General features: G+C 33.6%; 2 protein-coding genes across 13 annotated transcripts in view; both read left to right on the plus strand.

Annotated features, from left to right (window-relative positions):
• LOC141378555 (uncharacterized) overlaps nt 1–27202 on the plus strand; it is an 876076-nt gene that overhangs the window by 510976 nt on the left and 337898 nt on the right. The window lies entirely within an intron of this gene.
• The window catches only part of entpd6 (ectonucleoside triphosphate diphosphohydrolase 6), a 77756-nt gene that overhangs the window by 25825 nt on the left and 24729 nt on the right, over nt 1–27202 (plus strand). For 6 of the 12 annotated variants that reach the window (XM_087289014.1, XM_087289013.1, XM_087289020.1 and 3 more), the window contains 2 exons: nt 2128–2204; nt 3515–3627. The gene's annotated coding sequence lies outside the window, so the exon portion shown is untranslated. The remainder of the gene's footprint in view (nt 1–2127; nt 2205–3514; nt 3628–27202) is intronic. The other 6 variants (XM_087289017.1, XM_087289024.1, XM_087289016.1 and 3 more) reach the window with 1 other exon arrangement.

The raw sequence follows: 27202 nt of genomic DNA on the forward strand, positions 1-27202 counted from the left end.
AAGCAAACATTAAAAAGGGTTTTGTTTTATCAATTGTATAGTTTAGTTTTAATAATAGCTAATGTATATAATAAATTATAATATCGATTATTGTGTAGACTACAATGTTCAACAAAACAATTTTATTAGGTTACTCTAATAGACCAAATCCCTAACTGAAAAACGAATGTGAAAATTACAGGCAGTTGCGTCTTTGCTAAAATTAACGACAAATTTCTTTTGCTTTTTTCCCCTTTAGAGATCAAAAGAGCTGTATTTAAATAATTATTTCACTAAAACATGAATTGAATGCCCAGTTCTTTCCCGTGTGAGTTTAATGCGCCTCCGCCGCGTCTGCGTTTTTAAGGTTACAGGTGCACCCTGACCTGACGCGGGGACCAGATCTGTGTATTGCTTTAATTTCTCAATTTTCATAACTGCATTGCATTTTCATATGTTAAAATATCAAAATTTATGTTCTGAAAGTAGTAGGAATGACGGGAGTGTTAGTAAATAACAGAAAGAACTTTCACTTTTGAGCGAACTTCTGTCACGTGTTATTTTAGTATTGTAAAATAAACAAAAACAGTAATGCAGAAAAGTATTTTTCGCTCTGCCAAGCCTTCTCTGTTGCTGTATAGAGAAGCAGCCTGCTCAGTCTCCTTACCCCGGCCCCACCCCGCCCACCGACTCCTGAACGTCTCACTCACTTACTCACTCACTCACTCACTCACTCACGCGGGCATGCACTGCGGAAACGCAGCTTTTTGATATAATGTTTTTCTTGTTCCCAAATACAAATAATTGATCAAGTATTGTTTGAAATAAGTATTCGTAAAAACACGCTATTCCTGCTTTTCCGAATACCGTATTCCGGTTCGGCTCCACCCATAATATATATATATAAATTTTTTTTTTTTTTTTTTTTTGCATCGCACCCTCCTGCGATGTGACTATCGCGGATGCGCACATCGCGATTTCGATGCTGAAACGATATATCGTGCAGCCCTAATTCAAAATGAATGAATCAGTCATTTTGCATTATCCTGCATAATGTAAGTTTTGTTTCTTCTGCGTAACACAAACTTTATGTTTAAACAACATTAAACACTGTTTACTTTCTCAGTATGTAAGCGGATTTCGTCTTAATCTTCATAAAGAAAGAAAGAAAGAAAGAAAGGGAAAAAAGAAAGAAAATACAGAAAGAAAGAAAAGAAAATACAGATTGTGACAACATTAATTTAATTAAATTATGTAATAATTTTCATATTTTATTAAAATATTCCTAAATTTAGAATAAAGTGCATTGATAACTGAATACTTTATGACTTGTTGATCAGTTTTAAATGTGTTATTTCCACTTTGAGACCAACACCTTCAGAATCTGTTAGCAGTCACTGAAAGCAATAAAGACCAATGCACACCCACATTTGCGCTGTAATAAATGCATTGTGTGAAGTCGTGTGCTGCTGAGGCGTTAGGACGCGGTTTCCTCCCTCTCTAGGGAAAAAGTACAAAAGCATGGAAAAGCCCACCTGGGACTAAGGGAGGCGGGTTAATTAAAAACCTTCCGCACACACATTCTCATATTCACACACAGACATAGAAGGTTATCAGGGGTCATCTGATCAATTACACTCAGAAGCAAGGAGAAATTGGCCAGTCAGTTAGAGCTGTGAATCACTTATGTTGTAAATCTGCCCCTTGGGAAGACACAACATTTCAGCTGAATTGCTATTTTGAAATGGATTTTTGCGTACAAATGCTGGGAAATATAAGAAACTCGGTTAGAAGTTTCCAGTATGACTAATTTTGTTCTGTTGAAGACAAAATAAGATATTTTGAAGAATGTTGGAAACTGGTAGTCGCCAAAATGTATATTGTAGAATGTCAAAAAAATTATATTGATTTTAATTTAATAAACTTAATTTATTTTCTATCCCACAGGGGTTAGAAAAATGTCTTTAGACAGGCTCACACACAGCAGCAAATGCATAAATACACTAACACAATTATTTTAAAATACTGTTTACAAAACCAATGGCAGTGGGAATAAATGTCTTTGTGTACCTAGCCTTTTTTGCCAAAGGGACTCAGTGGATTTCTTTTTCCAACATTCTTCATAAAATCTTCTTTTTTGTTCTACAGTATAAAGAAACCCAAATGGGTTTGGAAGAAATGGAGAGATGGCAGATTTTTGGAGAAATATCCCTTTAAGGTTTTTAGTAAGTAGTTTTTGAATATATTTTTGTTACACAGAACAGAAAATTGCATATGGTTTTGAAAAGCATGAGAGTGAGGCAAATTCTAGTCAAATGCTAGTGTAAAACATTGAAATGTATAAAGCAAAAAAAAAAAAAAAAAAAAATTCATTATTTTCCTACTCAGAAATATGATTTTAACCCTGAACATCCTTCATCATGATTATTTGTTCATCCATTTTATTTTCGGCCTAGTCCTTTTATTAATCGGGGGTTGCCACAGTGGAATGAACCGCCAACTTAACCACTGCACCACCACGCTGCTCATTATTTAAAAAGTATTTAAAGCACCAAGCAGATTTAAACATTTAATGATTCTTAGGTCTGGGCGATATGGCAAAAATGCAATCTCGATAATATCATGATATATATTTATACATCATTTGTTAATGCTTCCAGATTTAAAAGAGTAGCCCAATGACTGAAGCCACAAAAAAATAGAGGCTCCATTAAATGGCATAACATATTTTCGCATGATAAATTTTCGGTGGGGGTGTCACAATGGCACAGTGGATAACACAATTGCCTCACAGCAAGAAGGTCACTGGTTCGAGCCTCGGTTGGGTCATTTCCCAATGTTCGCGTGGGTTTCCTCCAAGTGCTCCAGTTTCCCCCACAAGTACAAAAACATCGTATAGGTGAATTGGGTAAGCTAAAATTGGCCGTAGTGTATGTGTGTGAATAAGTCTGTATGGATGTTTTCCAGTGATGGGTTGCAGCTGGAAAGGCATCCGCTGCGTAAAACATATGCTGCATAAGTTGGCGGTTCATTCCGCTGTGGCGACCCCAGATTAATAAAGGGACCAAGCCGAAAAGAAAATGAATAAAAAATTCAGTGGACAAAAATTCTGAACATCTTTAATGTCAACACACTTCAAAATTCCCATTGTTGTACATTTCTGCTTTGTGATTGGCTGTTAAATCAATATAGAGTCAAAAATATATAATTTTTATTGCACACAACTTACAGTATCATTGTTATTGACAAATTTTATCGCAATTCGATATAATATCGTTTATCGGCTCAGCCCTAATTACACTTAATTATTTCATGATCATTAAAGCTGAATGTATGATTCAGGAGCCAGAGTCAGTCAAAATATAGTGGGACTTTTTAAGTAAATTTTTCAAATCAAATTGTCCCTAAATACTCATACAAAGATTATTTGTGTATAAAAATTGAACTTAGAAATCTGTAGAATTTCTGTTTTCATTCTAACTTGTTTATTAAAGTTGACTTCTGGAAAAATAATAGAAGTTTTATCTCTTTCTAGAGTCACGAAAGTGCTGGTAGCGGATGACAAGCCAAGGATCACGGTTTTCAGCTAAAAAATCTTTAATGTTCTATTGCAGAAAAAAAAGTTGCCCACATCTTGGTGGCCTGAAAGTGAGTAAATCAAATGTTTGTTTTTAGATGAATCAGTATATATAAATATATATTTACTTAAATATGCTTCATAAGAGTTTCATTGTTTAAAGACAAGGCAATTTGGCAGATGGGAAAGGAACTGTTTCATACTGTAATTCAGATCTGGCATGTTTGCGTGTGCACACTGTAAACGATAGCAGTAATTGCTATAATTCTGCATCCAGACAGTGATTATGTGCTGGGTCATCTTCAACAATGACCTATAAACACCAGACCCAACTAGGTTTGTTTTTAATTGTTTAGCTGGTCCATTGTTTATGCTAGATAAAGGGGCAACAATAGTCTGGCCACGCGTCACCCCTCCCGCCGGTCACACCCCATTCACCGCCTCTGGCCCACTAATTATTCAAAAATGCACATTTATGCAAATAGCCCTCCTTGTAGATTAACCTAATTCATTGATGTAAACAACGGGTAGTCGTGGGATTAAAGTTTTGTAAATTAGTCAAGGCCACTAATGATCTCTGATGTCTGCAAGTCTGGGCTTTTGCTCTTCTTAAAGCGTTATTTTCTTTTACTGTAATCTGACATGCGAAGTGAGGCCAAGCCACGCAGTGCAAGACACGTTACACGAATCTGTCAACAACATAAACAACAGTTAAGGATTAAAGATTAAGGGGGATCCGCAGGGTCAGAGACGTTTTACAAACATTCTCTGTTATAACCTCTATTAGCTTTCCTTTGTAATTATGCATGTGTTTATATGCAAATAAGCCACGTGCCCACCTCATAAAGCTAGATGCTAGTGGCAAGTTGCTAGTTTCGCAAATTACAAATAAAGTTCTGGCATCATTTACATGGCCTCATGTCATTAAACACAAATGAAAATATAAATAAGATATGCTCGGGTTCATGCAGCAGGATGAAATATGGGCTTGAGTAAAATGTTAATATATGTTTTCCTCTGTAAAGGTCTTCTGATAATGTGTCTTCCAATTGTTTTATTAAAATTAAATGATGTGAATTCTGCCATGTCATTTAAAGCATTTCATTTCCTGAAGATGACAACGAGTTGGAAAAAGATCATTATTTCATTCGATTTTTTGATGAAAAATTAAAAATGTTTGATTGAAAATGAGGCTTATACCAGCAAATATTGATGCCTTAACTGATCTGAAGTTAAAATATTGGTGTTGTGTTGTCTAAATATTAATATAAACAAGTCTGAAGACATGGCATCTTGTTATTTTGACCATTTGTCAAAAGATCAGGCAATGGCCATACATTTGGAAGAAATGTTGTCAGCAACTGTGAATTATAAATCATATATTTAAATGATAAAAATATGTAAATAAGTCGAACTTACAGGTTAGTCGACCAATATATACATGTAGTTTTGACATGTCAATTGTCTTAATCCTTAAGTGTCTCCTCTTCAACACTTTCTCTAAAGCTGTCCAGCACAGCTTGGGTCATCCTGAGTCGCGCATGATTAGCAAAGCTTTGTGACCCTGATATAATTACTGGACATGCACAATAATAGAAAGTTTGCTTTCTGCAAATATTAAACAAATCTAAATTGAAATGGCTATTTTACCGCCTGTATTGCATGAACACCTTACTTAGCTTGTCACGCTAATCATACTTTTTTTTTATTCTTTTTTTATTGGACATTTTGATTTTGAACAAAACCTGAGATCCACCCAACAAAAGTCAAGTAAAACAAAAACAGTAATACTGTAACAATAGGTACAAAATCAGCATTGTAACATCTGATACAGTCTCTCTCATATTTAACCAAAATTGTACAGTTTTTTTTTTTAATGGCATTTTGGATGTGGTGTATTCTAAACTAATAATGTCCAGTAGATAGAGCCTCCAGGATAGATCAGCCAGGGCAGATGGATCCAGCCATATTTTCAGGATTGTTTATTTTTTTGATTGTCTGTTGGTTGATGGATAAGGAGAAGCTAATCATACCTGAAAATAATCTGAAGAATATATATATATATATATATATATATATATATATATATATATATATATATATATATATATATATATATATATATATATATATATATATATATATATTTAAAGTTCAATGTTTTGCCCATTTTGCACTGTAAACCAATCCACAGTTCCACACAAGTGATTCATGTTGTTTCAACATAAATTGATTAAGTTACCTTAACAAATTTAGATGGACTGATCAGCAAACAAAATTAAAGTTGTCCCAAAAACATCTCAAGAATTGTGTTGTTTCAGCTCATTTTAAATCAGTAGTTTGAACATGCATGCTGCAAAAAAAAATCTAAATGTTTTTATTAAAAACTCTTATGCTCACCAAAATGCAAAAATATAGTTTAAAAATGGTATTATTGTAAAACATTAGTACAATAAAAAAAGTTTACTATTTGTATTTATATTCATTTTGTGCATTATCAGTGTCTGCTCTAATGTGTATTTACTCATAAATATTTTTGTGATTCATTTTTGTTCTAAATTTGTATTATTATTATTATTATTATTATTATTATTATTATTTCAAATAACAAAAAAAAAACAGAATCTTTAACACAGTTGACACAGAAATTTTTTGTAACATTATAAACATGTTTATAGTCACTTTTGATTAATTTAATGCATCTTTACTAAATAAAAGCATATTATTTACTGATCCCATTGATGTTTTATACACAAAATCAATGCAAGAGTCTAATTTTACTTTATTATTTTTACTTGAAAGAAACAAACCTTTAACATCAAACAAAACTGTCAACATATTAATGAAATATTTATCATTCAGCTTAACAAATTTTCTTGTACAAATACATTGGTAAAAATAATAATAGACAATACTATGCTACATTTTATTATATTTGATCATTTGTAAGCTTTTACTGCCTCCCCAAGAACCAAGGGACATTTTAAAATGTTTTTTGTCTTTTCAAGTTTTTCTTTTTCTATATATGCCTGTCAATATTTTTTTTGGTATAAACTATAATTAAACTCAATGACATTTAGTGTGTATCTAATGTAAATCATGGTTTGTTGTTCCTCTTTTTAATGCTGGAAAAGAATTGTATCACGCTTTTATTGTTTTAATGATGCTTTACCTGGTTACACACTTGTTACTAGCAACTAGACACTTGATTTCAGTATTTCAGTAGTTCTCGCATTCGTGTGGGTTTCCTTTGGGTGCTCTGGTTTCCCCCACAAGTCCAAAGACATGCGCTATAGGTGAATTGAGTAAACTAAATTGTCTGTTATGTATGTGTGTGAATGGAAGTGTGTGGGTGTTTCCCAGTGATGGGTTGCAGCTGAAAGGGCATCCTCTGCTTAAAACATATGCTGAATAATTTGGCATTGTTGGTAACAGTGGGATTCGGCCGAACCACCAGTTGAGCGCTGAGTGAGTTTGTGTAATGACTAATCCCGTCCACTAATGACCCTTGTGTGTCCTGTTCAGTTAGTCTAGCTAACAAAGACACTATTGAAACGCCATCACAAGCCTGTCGCACTCACTTAACCTATTAGACACTGATCACTCTCTTTTTCTTGCTCCCACTCCTTCCCAAATCCCCCTCTTTCCTCTCCCGCTCTCTCCTTTTCTTTCCCCACTTCCTTAAAGTGTGCTAATTAGAAGGAATCAGGTCAATTATAAGACAGAGACTCATTATGGGGCTGTGATCAGCAACACATTGTGCTGTCCAGACAACCAACCGCCACTGGGCCACGTCATGGTCTCATGGCTTGTATTACTTTTATATTACAAGCTATTATCAAGCTATTAGAAATATCGAGCTATTAGAAATATAATTCAAAGAGGCTACACAAGTTTCTCTTAAAATGGTGAGACAGATTAATTGATTTAGTTATTTTCAAAAACTATATAATACAATATTTATCAAGAATAAAGCACATTTAAAAACAACCAAAGCTGACCAAAGTTCTGTACACAACCCAGGCTCATTTGGAAAAACATACTGCTATATACATTTTTGGAGAGCATCTAATACATCCCAGGAGCTACGTTTTATTTGCAGGTTTTTTTGCGAATCCACCAGAGGCCGCTGTGTATGCTTTTTCAGATCTTAAATTTATCTAGCATTTAAATCCAACAGAGGTCCCTTTCGACTGAATGACTGAATGACTGACTGACCAACCAATCGACTGACCCACCACCCTCACTTCCCTAAACTCAACCAATAGTATTTTCAAAAGCACCAATTGACCCTGACCACCTACTTTTCTAAACCCAAGCAACAGTTTTTGCCATGTTGTTTAAATAGCAAATCCATTTGCGCCACTTTGTGGACTCATGGGTGTTTCGGTCTAGATAAGAGGTGTGTTAAGGCAGAGGTTCTCAAAGTGGGGGTCGGGACCCCCCAAGGGGTCGCGGGACAATGAAGGGGGGTCGCCTGGTGATTTTCAAAAATCAATAAATTTTTATTAAACCTTAAGACTTACTGTATTTTATCAATAACCTACTGAAGAGAAAAAATAGTCGTTTATAGTTACTATAGTAGCTTATAGTTACTAGTTCTATTGGATTGCGACTTCTCTGGTAATTACATTATACTGAAGGCATATACTGTCAGATGCAGCAGATTGATTTTATAACACCAGGTTAAACTTTCTAGCCCATTTACAGCACTGACATACATAAAAAAACAAAGAATAGACTTGGGTCTATTGGTGTGTGTGTGCGTCATTGCATACAAGGTTTCTGTATTTAAAACCACCACTTCAGAGAATATTGGGGGTCACGAGTCACTGGCATGGTCATTTTTTGGGAAAAGTTTGGGAACCCCTGTGTTAAGGCACATTGTTGGCTCGTTGATATTTTGAAGAACTAAAATAGGTTGCACAATAGACCAGCTGAGAGCAGGTCTAAAGTCCAGCGCAGAGTGCGTAGTTGTGCGCCTCGCTTACACATTGCTTAAAGCACACAAGACGTACAGCAATACACAAATATTTTTACAAAAAAAAGGATTTAAAGTAATAAAATGTTACAAAAATTATTATTTTCTACATAAATATAAAAACCAGGCCTTTATGCCTTCTTTATCTCAGGGGGCTTTTTTCAGTTTATGAAGTTTATGACAATTTGCTTTTATGTATTTATTAGTAGTAGTATTATTTATTATATACATATTTATATTTGCTTTATTAAAAACAAGCTTAGATTTGTCCACCTATCAGGTTTTAGACCATATGGGGCATAGCATGTGTATTTGGAAATAACTTTTTTCCCATCCTTAAAATAGCAAAAGTGGATTCGAACACGCCCTTAATGCTTTTGCGCCCTGCGCTTTGGACTTTGCGCCTAGATCTGTAAAATAGAGCCTTATATCTTTAAGATCTTTTGAGCCAGTGTGTACAAAATATTATTCAAATTACTTACACATGTGTGCTATTAAATGACATAGGTGTTATCTTTGCAGCACAAACAGAAAATGCACAGTTTAGTTTCAAAAAGGATGAGTGAAATGTACAAATTTACGGTTAGCTTTAACACATCCGGGGGTGAGATGTAACATAATGATTTCCACCAGTGTGAGATGTAACATGATAAAGTAAGAATTAGAACAGAAAAAGTGTGGAAGTTTTTTATTTAACACTGAGCTTTGAATAATAATAGTTGATGTGTCTCTGTGATACAGAGCTGAATAAAATGTACATCAACTTCAACAATTGAACACTGCTTGTGTGTTGGCTTATAGCAAAGACAGATGTTGATTGATATAGCATGTGTACACTTTTCACCATATTATAAATTTAGAGATGCTGGACTTAATTCGACCCAGCACACCCCCCTGTCCTAGACGGGACAAGAGGAGGGGTTTAGCTTTAACTGGCAGAGGACTTTCTGAAAGTGATAGGGAGAAATCATAAGAGTATTATAAAAAAACAATGAAAACAAAATCTGCCTTTGATTTGAATAATAGTTGCGATATTAAATCGGACGAAGGGATTATTAAAAGAGTGAAGCGACTATTGTCCTTTTTTATGTTCATCTTAAAAAAATAATCACATATGTTATGAGGCATATGGTACGTATCTGAGCGGAGCAGAAAGGAGCAATCTTTCACGTGGATTACCAACTTATATCTGCAAGTCTCTTTCCTCATAAAAATGTGATTATAGTTCAACATCCACCAAGTTAAAAGCAGAAACTAATCTGTCACTATAGAAATATTTCATTTTCATGCGAAGCAATAGCAAATGCATTTTCGCATTTATTAAAATTAGTGCCAGACAAAGATTAATCGCAATTAAATGCATTTAAAATCAAAATGTTATTGCTACCTAATTTATGTGTGTGTATTGTGTATTATACTGTATATTTATTATGTATGGGTGATATGCACACACAGAGGTAGGAGCAAAACTATACAAAAAATTCTGTTACATTGATATTTAGATTGATATATAATTTGTATCGTGTGTATATATATATATATATATATATATATATATATATATATATATATATATATATATATATATATATATATATATATATATATATATATATATATATATATATGTATATATATATATATATATATATATATATACATACATACATACACACACACACACACACACACAATACGTTTGAAACCAAAATATAGCAGCACATTTTTGAGGGCAGATGAAGCAATTTATTTATTAATTTCTATAATTCACATTAACTGTGTTAATTAGGGGAAAACGGCGCTGATGAAGTGCCCAAAACCCTGTGGCGTTTGGCACTGAGTGGCAGATGTCATGTGCTAACATTCAATAACTAACCTTGAGGAGCGGGACAGACTTGCAAGTTCCTGTCCCTTGTCAGAACGTCTCCCAATCTGGCTCCAATCTGTCACCGAGACACAGAACTGGGGCTCCATGAGCACACAGCTTCCCTTTCCCCAAGGCCATAATATCCACCGCACTGCCACACTGCCAACCATAAAGACCACAGAAAGAAAAAATAAACCATTAAAACAGTAATGACAAGAAAAATTAAATCTTAAAGGCACAATTCACCCCTAAAATAAAAAATTCTGTCATTATTTACTCACTTTCTATTTGGTTCAAACTTGTTTGAGTTTCTTTCTGGTGTTGAACACAAAAGGCAATATACAGACAATTTTGAGAGTGAATTAGCTATTGCATAGTATATTTTCTTCCTTCTATAGATGTCAATGGCTGCTTTTTATAACATTCATCAGTATAGCTGTGCCTGTGAGTGTTCAACAGAAGAAAGACATTCATACATGTTTATAACCACGCTGTAAAAAATATCTTGCTGCCTTCATTTTTTGTTGAATCAAGTTATCTTTTCTAGTCATCTCAACTTGCATCAATCAAACTGACAAAAAATATTAATTTTAATAATAATAATAATTAAAAATAATAATAATAATAATAGTAATAATAGTAATAATAATAATAATAATATATTGTATTATAATAAAATTATATATTTATATTTATTATAATAAAATAATAATTTTGTAAAACTCGTCTGTGACTTGTAAACATGTATGGATGCATTGTAAAAAAAGCACAAAAATTTACAGTTAATTTTGTAGTTAAAACAGTTAATTTTACAGTAAAAATATTACAGTTAAAAAAGCTGTAGTTGCCAGATTTGTACCACTAAAAATACAAAAGCAAAGAAAAAAAAAGAAATTTCCACATTTAACTAGAAATGATCACATTTCATTAATTTATGTACTAACATTGAAACATATAAACATATAAAAATTTAATAACAATAAATAACAATAAATAATATATATTATATATTAGGCATGGGATGATAACCGATTTACCATGGTTTGGAAAAGTCAATGTATAAAAACTGCAAAGAATTCTGTTAAAGCATTCCTAAGGTATATGTAAAGGGGTTTTTAAGTGGGTTTTTGTCATGTATTGTAAAGAAATCTGTGTTTTTGAAACTGATGAAGACAGCATTAGTCATTGATTTATTAAAATGATTAAGCCTGTTCAAAAATATTATAAATCTTTCATTCATTTTCTTGTTGGCTTAGTTCCTTTATTAATCCGGGGTCGCCACAGCAGAATGCACCGCCAACTTATCCAGCTAGTTTTTATGCAGCGGATGCCCTTCCAGCCACAACCTGTCTCTGGGAAACATCCACACACACATTCACACACACACTCATACACTACGGACGATTTAGCCTACCCAATTCATCTGTACCGCATGTCTTTGGACTGTGGGGGAAACCAGAGCTTCCAGAGGAAACCCACGCGAAGATAGGGAGAACAAGCAAACTCCACACAGACACGCCAACTGAGCCGAGGTTTGGACCAGCGACCTTCTTGCTGTGAGGCAACAGCACTACCTACTGCGCCACTGCCTCGCCCATTATAAATGTTTCATAAAATGAAATGTATTGTGATCAATAAGGGAAAAGGTTGTTGTTTTTTTCTGAGATTTTTAAAAATAATTTATTTTAGGGCAGTAATCACAATACCGTAAAACCGTGATATTTTTTATCTTAGGGTATCATACTGTCAGAAACTTATACCGGCCCAGGACTATTATATATATGTAAATGCATTCTTAAAACTAGAGGTATTCCACAAAGAACTAAAACAGTATTTGACAGTGATGTCATAAAATGATCATACAATACAATAAGCAAAAAGCAAAATGTTCTTCAAAAACCCACTTGTTTTTTCAAGATCAAAAATCTTTTTCCACTTTAATGACCTTTTGTGTGATGTGGAGATGGATGCTAAATGTTTAAATGTTTTAACATCCATTTTTGCATTCCGCAAAAGGTTTATGCAGCAGAAAAAGTTTTTTCCAGCTTTGAAATTTTTATTAGAAAAATAAATGGACCGTTGACTGGAAGGTCTTTAGGAACCAAAAATCATCCTTCTGGTGTCCACTTCCCTTTTATAACAAATAACTGAGCACGAATAGGTTACAGAGGAAAGAAAAGGCTCACAACAACCTTTAACATTCCCAGATCATTTTACTTATATATATGCAGGGAAAATCTGATGCATTTAAACTTTTCATTTGACCCGTATGTATCATACAAGGGCGTGCACTATACATTCAGCTCATTTTCTCAGCTAAGTGCCATTAGCTGTAATCCAGCATAAGCACTGGAGAGCGGCTGCTTTACCAGCATCCACTCAGCAGCTGCAGTCGCCCCACCCTCCACACTGCAGGATTAGGCCAAATGAGGCTAAGAACAGATTGAAAAAAAGAGGAGAAAAAGGAAAATAAGAAGAAAATCGCTTTTTAAAAATGCAAACATTGATTCACAATGGACGACAAATGAATTATCCCTTCCTCTCGTTTAGAGATCAAAAGTTCAGTGTGTGATAAACAGACACAAGTTTAAGTGAAACTTAAAACACTGATTATTTTTCAGACCTCCAGCAACATTTTAATTTTAAACCTGTCCCATATGGAAATCTACGGCATACAGCTTGTATGAAGATATCTAAATAAAATGATAGATAATATATTTGAACATATGTACAAATTTGTAATTCCATGTTTAATAAATGTTTTTCAAACATATATGAAATTTGTATATATTTTAAAGCATTTGTTGCATACATACCAAACACATGCATGTGTGACTCATATGTCATATATGTATTTTGCACATTTTGCCATATATCAGATTTCTAAGTTGTATCTTTTTTATACAACTAAGAAATCTGATAAAAACCAATATGGTTTTAAACTTATGTTATGATAAATGATATATATACATTTCAAAAAATATATAATATGTATATTATTTTATTTTATTTTTTTATTATTTTAATGTAATTTTATTTCAGCTAATCACATAAAACTGTAATTTTTCAGTTCATTAAAAATAAAAAGTATTAAAATTTAAATGAACATTAAAATCTAAAATAAAGACTAAAAAAGCAGGTTTCTAAAACTATTAAAAAGTACTAATCAACATATCAATTATCATATTGAAATCAATAAAAAATGCTAATAAAACAATAACAATTCATTCATTCACTCATTTTCTTTTCGGCTTAGTCCCTTTATCAATCTGGGGTTGCCACAGCGCAATGAACCGCAATGAACCGCAACAATAACAATTAATTATTGTTAATTATTAAATACTTAGTTAATAAAATGAATAGTTAATTAAAAATAACTGTATACTTACTCGATACTACAGTTACCCTGGCTGCAAAATGTATCATCAAAATCCCAGTAAATACAAAATATTCTCCAATTTATAAAGGCTGCAAATTATTTTCATTTCTGTTGAACAAAACATTAAATTAAGAGCTATTTTTATGACCAAATCACTGATCTGAAATCTATGTTGAATGTTTATGGTGTGTGCAAACGTGTTAAATTTAAGTTCAGCCAACAAAAACTCATTAAAAACTAAAAATTAAATTAAATTTTAATCCATATAAGCATCTTTAAAAACACCAATGGTGTACATCAATTAAAGTAAGTGGAGGTTAATTGCAGTGATTGTGGGCTTCCTGCTCGTGTCTGGTTGTGGCGCTGGTTGGTTCAGTCTGTGCTCTTTAGGGTTGGCATGAGGGTGCAGTCGGGCATACTGTCATTCTGGCAGCAACGCGGACCCGTCTGTCTCTCAGCCTGGGGTAAGACACACACTCTGTGGCTAATTTTGCGCATATGCTCGATGACAGGCAGATGCTGATCAGGCAATTTATGAGCTGCTTGTTTCTTGAAGGACATTCTGCTGATTATAATTTCGTTCAAATATATGGACCATGAAAGATACATCAAAACATGAAGAAATTCAAATATTTGGTGTGACATTTAGAAGACATTTCAAAATTACCATTACAAAGTTTATTAAAAGACATTAAAAGGTATTAATTACGAATGTATTATTGATTAGAAGTGCCAGTTAAGACTTTTTTAGCAGCTAGTCGGCTTATTACAATCGTTCCTGAAGGATCATGTGACACTCAAGTTAAACTTGAGTAAAATATTTAGCTTTGCCATCACAGGAAGAAATATATATATATATATTTTTTTTAAAGTGTATTAAAATGTAAAACAAGTATTTTAAATTTAAATAATATTTCAAAATGAGTTGCAACAACACAATTCTTAATTTTTTTGGGGGACAACTTAATTATTTTATGCTCAATCCAAAAAGATGTTTTATGTTGTTTGTTCTTTATGTTATCGCAAATCCATTGTGTGGAACCATGCATTTTTGGCAGTGTAGAGTACATTTCCCTCTCAGAACAACTAACTGAGCATGAATAAGCTACAGAGGAAAAGGCTTAAACAACCTTCAACATTCCCTGATCATTTTACTTAAACAAATGCAGGGAAAATCTAATGCATTTAAACTTTGCATTTGGAGTTTGAACAATTCAATTGTTTTTATCTTTGATATGACTTTTCTTATGTTTTTTTTTTCTTAACAAAACACATAAAAATGACAGACAAATAAAAGGAACAATAAAAATTGAAACAATAAGCAAAGTAATGACATACAGCATGTTTTCTACTTAAATGTTGAAATCCACAACTTTTTATTTTAAATGTGCAATTTATATTGTTAAAAACATTGTAACATTTTGTCAGCTTTGTTCAGAAGAATTCTTAAATCAGATTTTTAAACTCACAAATTAAATGCTTCTTCCTATTTGTGTACAGTTTGATCCCATAATGTATCTGAAAACAAGCCATCCCATTTTATAGATTAAAGGAACAGACACACACACACACACACACACACACACACACACACGCACACACACACTTATTCTGTAGAATGCTGAAAACAAGTATCCACTGACATCCTAATTTAATGGCTACTGGTTTCCATTCATTCATTCAATCATTCATTCATTCATTTTATTTTCGGCTTAGTTTCTTTATTAATTTGTAGTCGCCACAGTGGAATGAACCGCCTACTTATCCAGCATGTTTTACACAGCGGATGTCCTTCCAGCTGCAACGCATCACTGGGAAACACCAATACACTTTTATTCACACACATAAACTTTGGCCAATTTAGTTTATTCAATTCACCTAAAGCGCATGTCTTTGGACTGTGGGGGAAACCGAAGTACCTAGAGGAAACCCATGCGAACACAGGGAGAGCATGCAAACTCCACACAGAACAGCCAGCTGAACCAGCCGAGACTCGAACCAGCGACCTTCTTGCTGTGAGGCGATCGTGCCACCCACTGTGCCAGCGTGATGCTACTAGTTTCCAGTTATTTAAAATATCTTTTACGTTGAACAGACATGATTTGTGGCAAGTGAAGGCTAAAGTAAGTGATGACAGGCTTCTCATTTTTGGGTGAACTGTCCCTTTTAACGCCTGTGTGTCAACAGATTACTGCAAAACTGAAATGTCAGCAATATTTAAAAACATAATTTAATGATGAAAATAAAGAGTATCTTATTGATGGAATATCACTTAATTTCATGGCTTATCTCGTCGAGAGCCAGAAATCCAAGTTAACACGGATTAAAATGTCAGAGGAAAGACATCAGGAGGCAGACATCGCTGCGAGTTAATCTTCTCACCCACTAATGAGTCTTCTACTGGATTGCTGAAATTAAAAGCAAATGTGAAGAGTGATTTGGGTGGCTTGCTGAGAGCCTGGCCCACTCCGTAACGCATTAAGTGATTTGATTTCGCTCTCATTACTGTAATAAAGCCCTGTTAGGACAAAACAATGAAATGACCAGGTTATCCGGATATTAAACGATTCCTGTTTGGCGCTCAATCAGGGTTAATGACAACTGGTTGGAACAAAAGAATGAAGACTTTTGGAGAGGGATAAGATTTAGGGCTTCAATGCAACTTGAGCCATTATTATTAATTATTGACTTTCAGTTTGTTTAATAAATACCAAACGTTGCATTCAGAGCAGGTCTCGTTTTATTGCAATAAATGTGAGCTCAACTGTACAATGGTTTTAACAAGCTCTGAATGCAATTTATGTCAAATCTGATTGGAACAGCTTTTCCAGCGAAAGCTTCTCTCCTGTCGTTCTTTTAATTTTAAAAACACTGTAATGCAGTGACTGGCTTATGTTTGGGATCCTTTATTTATGGCCTGCAGAAATGATAAAGGAGAAATATGCTTTTGTTATGATTCTGATTAAAGCTGAGATCGTGATTGCTGCTTTTTTCCAGCAGCCGACCCTTCTTGGTACATGCGAAGAGGATTTTACACTGTGACAGTAATCATCCCCTTTATCGTCCTTTCATTTTAGAACAAAGCCCAGCTAATCCTCATAATTTTTATTGCTAATACCAAAGCATTTTTTCTTTTATCAGATTTCTCTTAAAATGCATATTATGTGGAGAGGCATGCAACATCTATTGGTGTTCAGTTGGAGATGGACAAGATCATGATGTTATTGTATCAAAGATATTAACATTTTTAGTGATCAAATAGTTTGACCAATTGGATGTTTAATTCTGATAAATAAAATCATTTGATTTCCCAGTGATGGGATTGCAGCTGGAAGAGCATCCGCTGCTTAAAACACGTGCTGGATAAGTTGGCTGTTCATTCTGCTGTGGCGACACCAGATTAATAAAGGGACTATAGGCTGAAAAGAAAATGAATGAATAAATGAAAATCATTTGAAAAAACCAGCCTGATCTCACGAGAAAATGTTAGTATTTTACGTTTTGTCAGTTTAGTGGCTAATTCAGTTCAGTCGTACGAAATTGTTCGATTTTAAAAAGGAGGCGTGGCACCCAACCCCACCCCTAAACCCTACCGTCATTGGGGGATGAGCAAATCGTACTAAAACGTGCGAATTAGATCGTACGAAATCGTACGAATTAGCCACTAAATGAAAAAGTTGTGAAATGAAATTGCCGTGAGATTGTGTTGAAAAAAACATGTAATTATTAATGTGAAGTATAGTATATAATGGAAAAATCATTTGAATTATTCACTCTTTTATATTGTCTTTGCAATTAATTTAATTGACATTTAATCATTATTAATTAACACTGTACATATATAAAAAAGAAAACACTTTGTTTTGAACACTTTTGTTTTGACTTTGCTATTAGTAGGGCCAGACAGAATCTGCAGATTTTTTTCGCTATTTCTGTGCAGAATTTTGTATAATAAAATCTGCAGATTTATGTGGAAAGATTTTGGGACTATCGTAACTAAAAACTTAATATATAAAATAAATATAATACATTTTTAACTTTTGTTTAATGTGTACAATGCAAATCCAATTAAATCAACTTATTTGGTAAACAAAGCAAATCTCTGCTTTAATATATCTACAAAAAGACAGAATATATTACTGTACAAACTGTAAATAAATCAAACTTTCATATAAGTGAATAATTTTACTGAAATTAATTTAAAACTGAATAAATATAAATTTACACACATTTAAACAGGTAAATAAACAGACTCAATGGGCTAAAGATCTGCGGATTTCTGCGCGTGCAGATTCGGTGTGGGCCTACTTATTACATGCTCAATCCTACCCAATACTTTATTGAGCTAAAAATCTTAGTTAATGGTTTGTACTTGTTTTCACTGGTACTCATTTTTTGCTGGACTTTTGTTTATTTTTATGCATTCAACTGGACTAAATAGATTTTTATAAAGGTTAAAATGTAAATTATCTCAACATCACACAGACCTGTGGGATCCTGTAGGAGTCCTGCATTTTCCCTGCTGGATTCCTGCATGTATCCTCCAAGAGCCCTGCAGAATTCTTGCATGTTCCCTGTAAAATTCCAGCATTCTCACACAGAAAGACCATTTAAGCATATATGTTTTAATATAGGTTTTGATATAGGTTTTTAATATATGTGACATATATAAAATTGGCCGTTTTCCTATATTATATGTACATAGATGTTTATATATTAAAAACCTATATCAAAACCTATATTAAAACATACTGTATATGTTTACATAGGTTCTTTCCATGTGGGCTCTCACCTATTTGCCATAGTTAAATTCATGCCAATTACATGTGATCCCACTGTCAGTGTTTGCACATACATACGTTTTTTGCATTTTTTTTGTGTGTTCCTTATTGCCTTGATAATATAAAATATGAGCTACACTGTAAAAAATTGCTGTTAAAAAACGGTCAGATTCTACAGTAAAATAATGTTTTTTCACTAAAACAGTAATATTCTGTTAAAAACAGTGCTTTCTGGGTAACATTTTTGTTTTCGAGAAAGTAACCAACTGCAGAAAACTGTGAGCTAACAGAGTTCAGATTCGATGTTTTGAAGTCTGTGTTTGAAATCACGCTTTGTGTCCTTGTTCACTATTTCATACACTAGTTAACTAATATAGTTCACCTGACAGTTTTAATGAACACTAATGAGTGAATTCAGACACTGATGAACACCTGCTGTTAATAATTACAATTACTGAAGAAAATAAACAAGAAATACAAACAGTGACTTGAGTTACAACATTAAATAAAATAAAATAAAATAAAACAGCTTCAGTCTCAGCAGAAGATCATTAAACAACTCCACAAACAACAGCAGACACACACTTATTACTGACTGATTTGACGTCCATACAATTCTCATTGAGATCCAACAGAAATTAAGGTGTTTTTTGTGTCACCGTAATGGAGTGAGGGGCTGATTTAGTTGGGTTCTTCACCCTTGAACTCTTTTAAGAAAACTTTCCATCTGCTTGAATACAGAGTTTACAAAACGTTTGTACTATAGCAATAAAGTTGGGAAGTCAATAGATAGAGAAATCTATTTGTCTGGAATTAGTTCTGATAAATGTTTTGGTATAAATCTGGATGAAGGGCCTCATGCAATAGATTTTATGCTTAGTTGCAGGTATTAATTTAGTTAATGAGAAGTGGAAACAGAAAAGATGCCTCTGTAATTACTTTACAGTTAAGAAATAACATACAAAAACAGTTCCGTTTTGACAAATACACACTCAGACCTCATGAATCTGACCTTGTATCTCAACAATGGTAACATCTCAAATGTTTCATGCTGCAATGCATGCTGGGAGTGGCACTGTACAAATATCCCAGCATGCATTGCGGTATAAATAAATGTTGTATAATGGTCTCACAGTTTTCTTTATTTGTGTTTGATTCTGCTGTTGTTTATGTTTAGACTTTCAGTTGCCTGTTTGTGAGTTAAACTGTTAATTTTGTTAGTTGTCACCATTATTGAGGTTCATATGCTGATTATTGATGTCTCTTTGAGTGCTATTTACACCATAGAGCAGTGTTATTGTCCAAGATATTCTTAAAAACTTCCAGAAACCATTGCCATATAATGTAAAACAATAGATTTAACATTGAATAGGAGCAGTAAATTTTATTATACTAAATGAGAACAGACTCTGCCATTTAATAGCAACATGAACATCACCAGATCTTATTTAAGTTTTTGGCTGGCTTGTCACAACAAAGGAGCTTTTTAAACAAAGTTCTTAACAATTGCAGCAGCCAAGATAAATAAATGTTAAAAATGACAGGGCTGAGAGCCCAACTAAAGCAAACTCTGTTCTCCATGATGGTGACGTAAAACTTTAACTTTTTCTCAAGAAGAACTTTAGTAGATGTTATACAAAAATACATGTATTAAGTAATAAGTGTAGCTGGTGATGATGTTTGTAGAGTTGTTTAATCATCCGCTGATCATTTAAATGATTTAATCATTTGTTGTTCTTCAGGTTATTTCATTATAAAGCTGTGACTAAAGTTTTGTATGTTCTGTTCTTGTTTTTTCCCTTCACTATTTCTTCATTTGTTCATTGTTAATCCTCAATTATCATTTAATTAGTGAGTTAATTAATGAATTTACTTCAGCTTTGCTCCATGTTTCTTGAACACTCAGTAGTGTGGACACTTCAATTAAAACTGCAGTATATGCTCTGGGGTTTAAAGGGTTAAAGGTGTGACAGGTAAAAACACAGTGTAAAAATGTATTTTAACAGTAATATACTGTTAATTTACACAACGGAAGTAGACTGTAAAAAAACAGTATATTGCTGGCAACCACAGCTGCCAGTAGATTACTGTTAAATCAAGGAAAAAACAGTATTTTACTGTAAAACCTGAAGCTAATTTCTTCTGTGTGTCACCGTTGTGGAGGAGAGTAGAGTCAGTGTATGAGTTAAAGATGAACAATGAACTGCTGATGTTATTCTGCATGTTTCTCTATTTAAAGATAGCGGCTGTTTAGTTGCTGATGCAGTCAGAATCTCTCTGGTGATTCCAGATTTACATGTATGTGTGCTGTTATGAAAAATAAGACATTAGAGTTAAACCGAACTTTTCTAATTAACTAAAATAAGTTATCATTATAAGTATGCTTCTAAGCATATATAGCACAATACTTCATAAACTCATTCAGCAGTTGACCAAGTTGAGGCAGTTGCTTTCAGTGAGCAAAATGAGTTCACTTGAGTATTGTGTAAATCAATGTAGTCCATGTATTTTTACAGCAACATACTGTAAAATAACAGTACATTGCTGGCAACTGCAGCTGCCAGTATTTTACTGTTTTTTAACGGGACAATTTTTAACAGTGTAGGCCTCATGTATGACAGTTGCCAAAGTGAGATATGAGCTATAGGAGACATATCCTGTATGTCACACAGTATAGGTTTTACAGTATATGTGGATATAAAATAGCAATACAGGAGACCTACAGTATATGGCCTGTATGAGCACATACATGCACCTCAATTTTGTGGCGCATATATATATATATATATATATATATATATATATATATATATATATATATATATATATATATATATATATATATATATATATATATATATATATATATATATATATATATATATGCATATATGCAACGTATATATACTGCACATAGGTTTCACACTGTATATGCGCATTTATCCTCACATAGGTTCTTTTCATGTGGTTTAGTCCAACATATTCCTTGTACAATTCCTGTTGGATTTCTGGATGTTCCCTGTACTATTCCTGCATGTTCCTGTAGAATTCTTGCAGGAGTCCTGAATCTTCCTGGATTTTCCTCAGGAATTCTAGCTGGGTTTTTTAAAGGGTTTATAAAAAGCATAAATTCAATATCTCTGTTACTTGCCCTACGAGAGAAATCTGAACAGGGCTAGTAGCATGTTCTGTTAAAAACAGACATAAAATACACCATTGGTATACAGGTTACATTTTAAAAGTTAAAATGTAGACATTTTAATAGCTGTTGAGAGAAAGTTGACAGTCTGTGTATAGTTGATGGTTGAGCTCCAAAAACTCAGAAATGATCTGCTTTGTTACAGATTTGAAAAACAAAAAGTGGGAAAATAAAAACTAAACTCATACAAAGAACCATTTTAGCATAAAAGCTTTTTTTTTCAGGATGATATAGTTCTAATGGAACTGTTACATGCAAATAACCTTTCTTTTTGAAGTGTACAGACTTTAGCCAAATTCAGTCTATTTGCATATAGGTTTCCTCAGCTTTATACAAGCTAAACCCTACACAAGTGTTTCAGGCTTTCATGTTTGGAGGGACAGATGATATGCATATATTTCTTCTCTCACACACACACATTGTTTGTCCAAATGAACTAAAGTGATTGTTGTTAAGAGATTCAAAGAGGATTTGCTTTTAGTTGGGATTCTCCCTGTTTTGTGGTTTACGGAACATTTCCTTCAGATTAGCCAGCCCACGCAGAGCACATTAACTAAAGTAAATTTATTTAAATTATTCCATTATTATTATTATAATTTCCCTGGTCTGCTCTCAGAAAAAAAAAAAACATTATATAATGAATCAAAAAGGCATTAGCTGCTTTATCCTTTTATTTTCCATCTATAAAAGGTAGTATGTTGGTGGATGAGAATTGGATTTGAACAGGCTAATGCCATCCATAACAAATGAGAGTCTGGATGAGGGTTTTAACGTGGAGCAGAGCATCATGGGAAATCTCAGGGCTGTTACCGTTACTAAGGACAAATACATAGCTTTGTTTCTCCCTTGAGAAACAGTTTTTTTTTTTGCATGAACATGAAAATAATGGTAAAGTGCACTTTTTTATTATAGTTTTTTAGTTTAATGGTCTGAGTTTTTAAAAACATGCAGCTTTCAATATTGATGCTACAGCTTTTCTATTAGAAGTCATACAAAAAAATTGGGTGAATGCATCATTTTAATAGACAATGTAATTATTATTAGTCTTAAAATGTGTAAATTGATTAATAGAAAAGCCATAGAAACTGCCATTTATCTTAATTTAGGTTTTACAAACATGTAATAATTGTAAAAACATGTAAGACTTAAAATGTAATTGGACTTATACTTCATAATTATTAGTTATAGGAACTCTTCTGATCCATGAAATGCTTTCAGACTGGGCTCTAGTTAAAAATCTTCATCCATTTTTTCAAATACATCTGTAAATGCTTTGCCTAAATCTTAAAAAACTGAAAAATGGCTATAATAATGTGACTTCCCCCCTACTCTCTTCATATGCACTTTTTCACACACATGGTATACATGTGATGCTGTAAGGAGGATTATTGGGAAGGATTTAGAGCAGAATTTAATTCACAATAAGTATATTAGAATAATTGTTAATCAATAACTCCTATTACATCTCTTAAATCTTCAGTTGGAGAACATCTGGACAGCGAGAAAGGTCTCATTTCTTCAATTTATCCTACATTTATGTAGTCCACGTAGGACATATACAGTATGATTAAATATGACTGGACCAGAAGGCCTGTGTTCCGCTATGTGGCTTGCTCGTAATTGTTTGTGTGTCAATCATCTCTGCTCATTCTGTTACATAGAGAGCAACAGTGTTAGATGATTTCTTAAGAGCCTAAAATGAGAGTATTTGAAAAGACAAAAAAAAACATGACCTAATCCCATTGGATTATTTACGCTGCCTTCTACACGATTAAGCTATAAAAATGAAATTAAAATGTGTGTTCAATGGGATTTTCGGGGAATTTCATGTGATGTCGCTTGAAAAAAACACTCTGGTAATAAGGAACAATAACTAATTCCGTTACAGTAGATCTAATGTTATTTTGCCCCCCCGCTCCAAACATGTGCGCACAACAGCATCAGAGTCTTGTATTCTCAGATTAACCAATGAGAGCAGGATTAGACCATTCGAGGAAGATCTTGGTTTCTTCTTTTTTTTGTTTACATTAATGAAAGCAGAATAATCTATAATAAAGAGAGATATTTAAAAGACTAGGGTTTTAAACTTCAGTGTATTTTAGAGAAAAATATGTTTCATTTACAGATTTGATATTTAATTTTGCAACATGCGGTGCACATTTCTGGAAATCAATTCAATTGTGACTTAAATTGATTAAACAAATTAAGAAACGAGTTTGCATGCTCTGAAATTAGGCAACAGCTTCATATCCTTTCATTTTCATTTCTTTTAAAAAAAATTCAGGGCAGATTAACAACTGACTGTAGGTGGGTGATGATCTGTAAATTTCCACCCATTTTACGTCAGTGGGGTCTACAGTGGACTGGATTAGTGGTCTTACTATGGACTGGAGAGTGGCTCTTAATAATGTGACGTAACGGCTGTGAATTTCCTTCGATTGGTTTGGCAAACCACATCACTAATGGTCTAATAATCATTGTTAAAAAATGTGGGTGAGAGATTATGGGACCATTAAACATTAAATTGCAAAAAGCTATTAAGAGCTTACATCTTAAATTATATATTTACACCCTAATGCTGGAAAAAAGAGTTTCAGAGTGTGAGTGGAACTGACAGTACAAATGAAGGTTGTAAAAATGTGTTCACACAGTGATACTGAACCATTTTTACTTCTAAAAATCAGGTTATAATTAAACAAACTGTATATTTAAGGTTCCAAACATCTATTTTCTTTCCCACAGCAAAGCTATATAATGTTTTGGTTCCCCAAAGAACTTTTCTGTTATTGGTCTGAATGGAACAAACAGTAATAATAATAAATAAATAAATTTTTTTTTTTTTTTTTGCAGTGATGCCACAAAAAACCATTTTGCTTTCTTAAAAAAAAAAACTCTGCGTCACTGTAAGTAAAACAGCTTGAGTAAAACAAACAAAGGTTCCATCATTTTTGTCAGTGCTTCCATACATCTTCAGAAATAAAGGTAAAACCTGTCACTAGGGTGGTATATTGATAGCTAAATGTATAATTTTGTACCTTTAGTGTACAAAATGAAGGGCACATTTGTTTGTTCTAGGTTTTAATATGTACCTTACGGAGCAAATGTGGACCTATTAGGTATAAAATATGTCTTAAAAAAGGTGACAGTTTCCAAGAGTGTAAAAGAACTATTTTGGTAAACCAAAATACCACAACGATCTTACAGAAGAACCAATTCACCAGTTGTCTATGAAAGAGAGGCATGATAATGATATGTAACACTACTACAAGTTGTCATATAGCTTTTGTCTCAATCCTAACTTAAGTGTATAAATTTCACTTCTGTAATCACAAGATTAAGAAAGAAAGAAAGAAAGAAAGATAGAAAGAAAGAAAGAAAGAAAGAAAGAAAGAAAGAAAGAAGAATTGTGATTTCACCACTAAATGTTCAGAATAAGATGACACGATGAGTGTGAAATCATGGGAGTTCACACCTTCATTACATCCTATGGGATTCCTGCATCAGGTTCATGGATGAACAAAATTTTTCAACACTTAGGCCCAATCCCAATAATCATGAAGTTGAGCGTTTTTTATTTTTGCTTTTTTTCTTTAAAGCATGTCAGTAAAACATGAACGCGCAAAACAAGGGGTAAGGGGAAGGGGTAAGGGGTATTTGCCTCATTATCATAGTAGTATGAAGCAGAGTAAGGCTGAAAGTCATCGAAGTGAAATGAGACCATTAAAGCAATTGAGAGATAAGCGCAATGAAGCACAAAAGCAGCAGAGCTTTTATTATGCCACAGTCAACCACTTGCTGTTCTTCTGGTCATGATCCAGTGTGGAAGATGGACCGCTGTTTTATTAAACTACTGTAAATACATTTTTAGGTTTTGTTAAAATGAGGTTATATGCAAGGGGCACCCTCCCGCTCTACAAAATAAAATATGGAAGTAACTGACACTGCAATTCATCGAAATTCCGCTAGTCCTGACTTTATAATAGAGCAGATTTCTATTGACCCTACTTTTAAAATGGCTAACTTTACAACAGAAAAAAGGTGTTTACAGCCTGGTACAATGAACGATTTTGATTTAAATAGCTAATAATACCCTTCATGACAACTGCGAGGGGGGTATTTTTTTTTAAACTCATCTGTTTCGTTTATATTAGATTATATTAAGTCTGGATAATTAAAGGTGTGGCCACTTGACTGACATCTAGGTCTCGCTGGTCCTTCACGTAGCCTCCATTTCCCAGGTGAGAGAAATTATACAGTACTTATACCGTCTCCTTAAATGTTTTTGTTTTATTTAAGATCATTTATAATTTTCGTTAGAACTGTAATGCACTCCAGAATCTGACAGATTGATTAGCTGTAGGCTCTAGAACAGTCATCTAAAACATTGTCATACAGTGTTATGTCTGGATTTCATCAAGCCTTGCATTTACTAGCACTGTATTTGTGTATCTGAAAATAATTCATGTTTTCCTCCAGTGGAAAAACGTAATAAGAACGATGCTTAGTGGCTCAATATGTTACAACAGTGTTTTTAAAAGTCTAAACACTTTATTGATATATTGTACAACCAAGCACATGTGGTCAGAACACAAAGGAGTCGCAGGTAATGAAGTATTAAGCGTTTCTCCCAAAGAAAAGCCTGTTTAAGCAAAATACTAGCAGGCGTCCACTCACGCTCCGTCCCTTTGCCCTTGTTTGGTATTCCCTGGTTGGTCAGATGACGCACGAACAAAATGGTGATGGTAGGCAACTATGGCTGATGTCATGGATACTATGTATGTCTGATTGAATGACATGATTAGCATGGTGACACAGGACAATGTTACCATGGCATCACTTAAAATTGCTTGTTTCTCTGGATCTGAACATTCTTTGAAACATTTGGAATAATGTAAGTACATTCATTCATGTACTTTTTGGCCTAGTCCCTTTATTAATCAGGGGTAGCGACAACGGAATAAACCACCAACTTATCGAGCAAATGTTTTACACAGCAAATGCCCTTCCAGCTGCAACCCATCACTGGGATACACTCTTATTCACATACATACACTACGACCAGTTTGGCTTACCCAACAGCGCTAACCACTGCACCACTGCACAGCCCTAATGTAAGTACACAAGTCAACAAAATATACAGTATAACACTGTTCTAGTGGTTTTTCTGTATATTTTAATGATAAAATCTTACATAGTGTGCCTTTTAAAAATCTTAAGAACATTCACCACTATAAAGGCCTTTGTTTTACATCGATGTTACAGGTTGCTACTTTAACCTTTATACTTAAAAGTAGACAACTTGTTTAAACAAACACTGTTATTGGGGGAGGAATTAACCAAAAAAAAGCATGTGTCTCTTCAGCTTTTGTGAAAGCACTTTTTATCAGTAACGCATTTGTTGATCTTCCCGTCCCTTTTCCCTCTCTCTCCATTCTTTAC

The sequence above is a fragment of the Danio rerio genome, chromosome 17 (genome assembly GCF_052040795.2).
Source record: "Danio rerio strain M-AB ecotype USA chromosome 17, GRCz13ab, whole genome shotgun sequence".
NCBI lineage: Eukaryota > Metazoa > Chordata > Actinopteri > Cypriniformes > Danionidae > Danio > Danio rerio.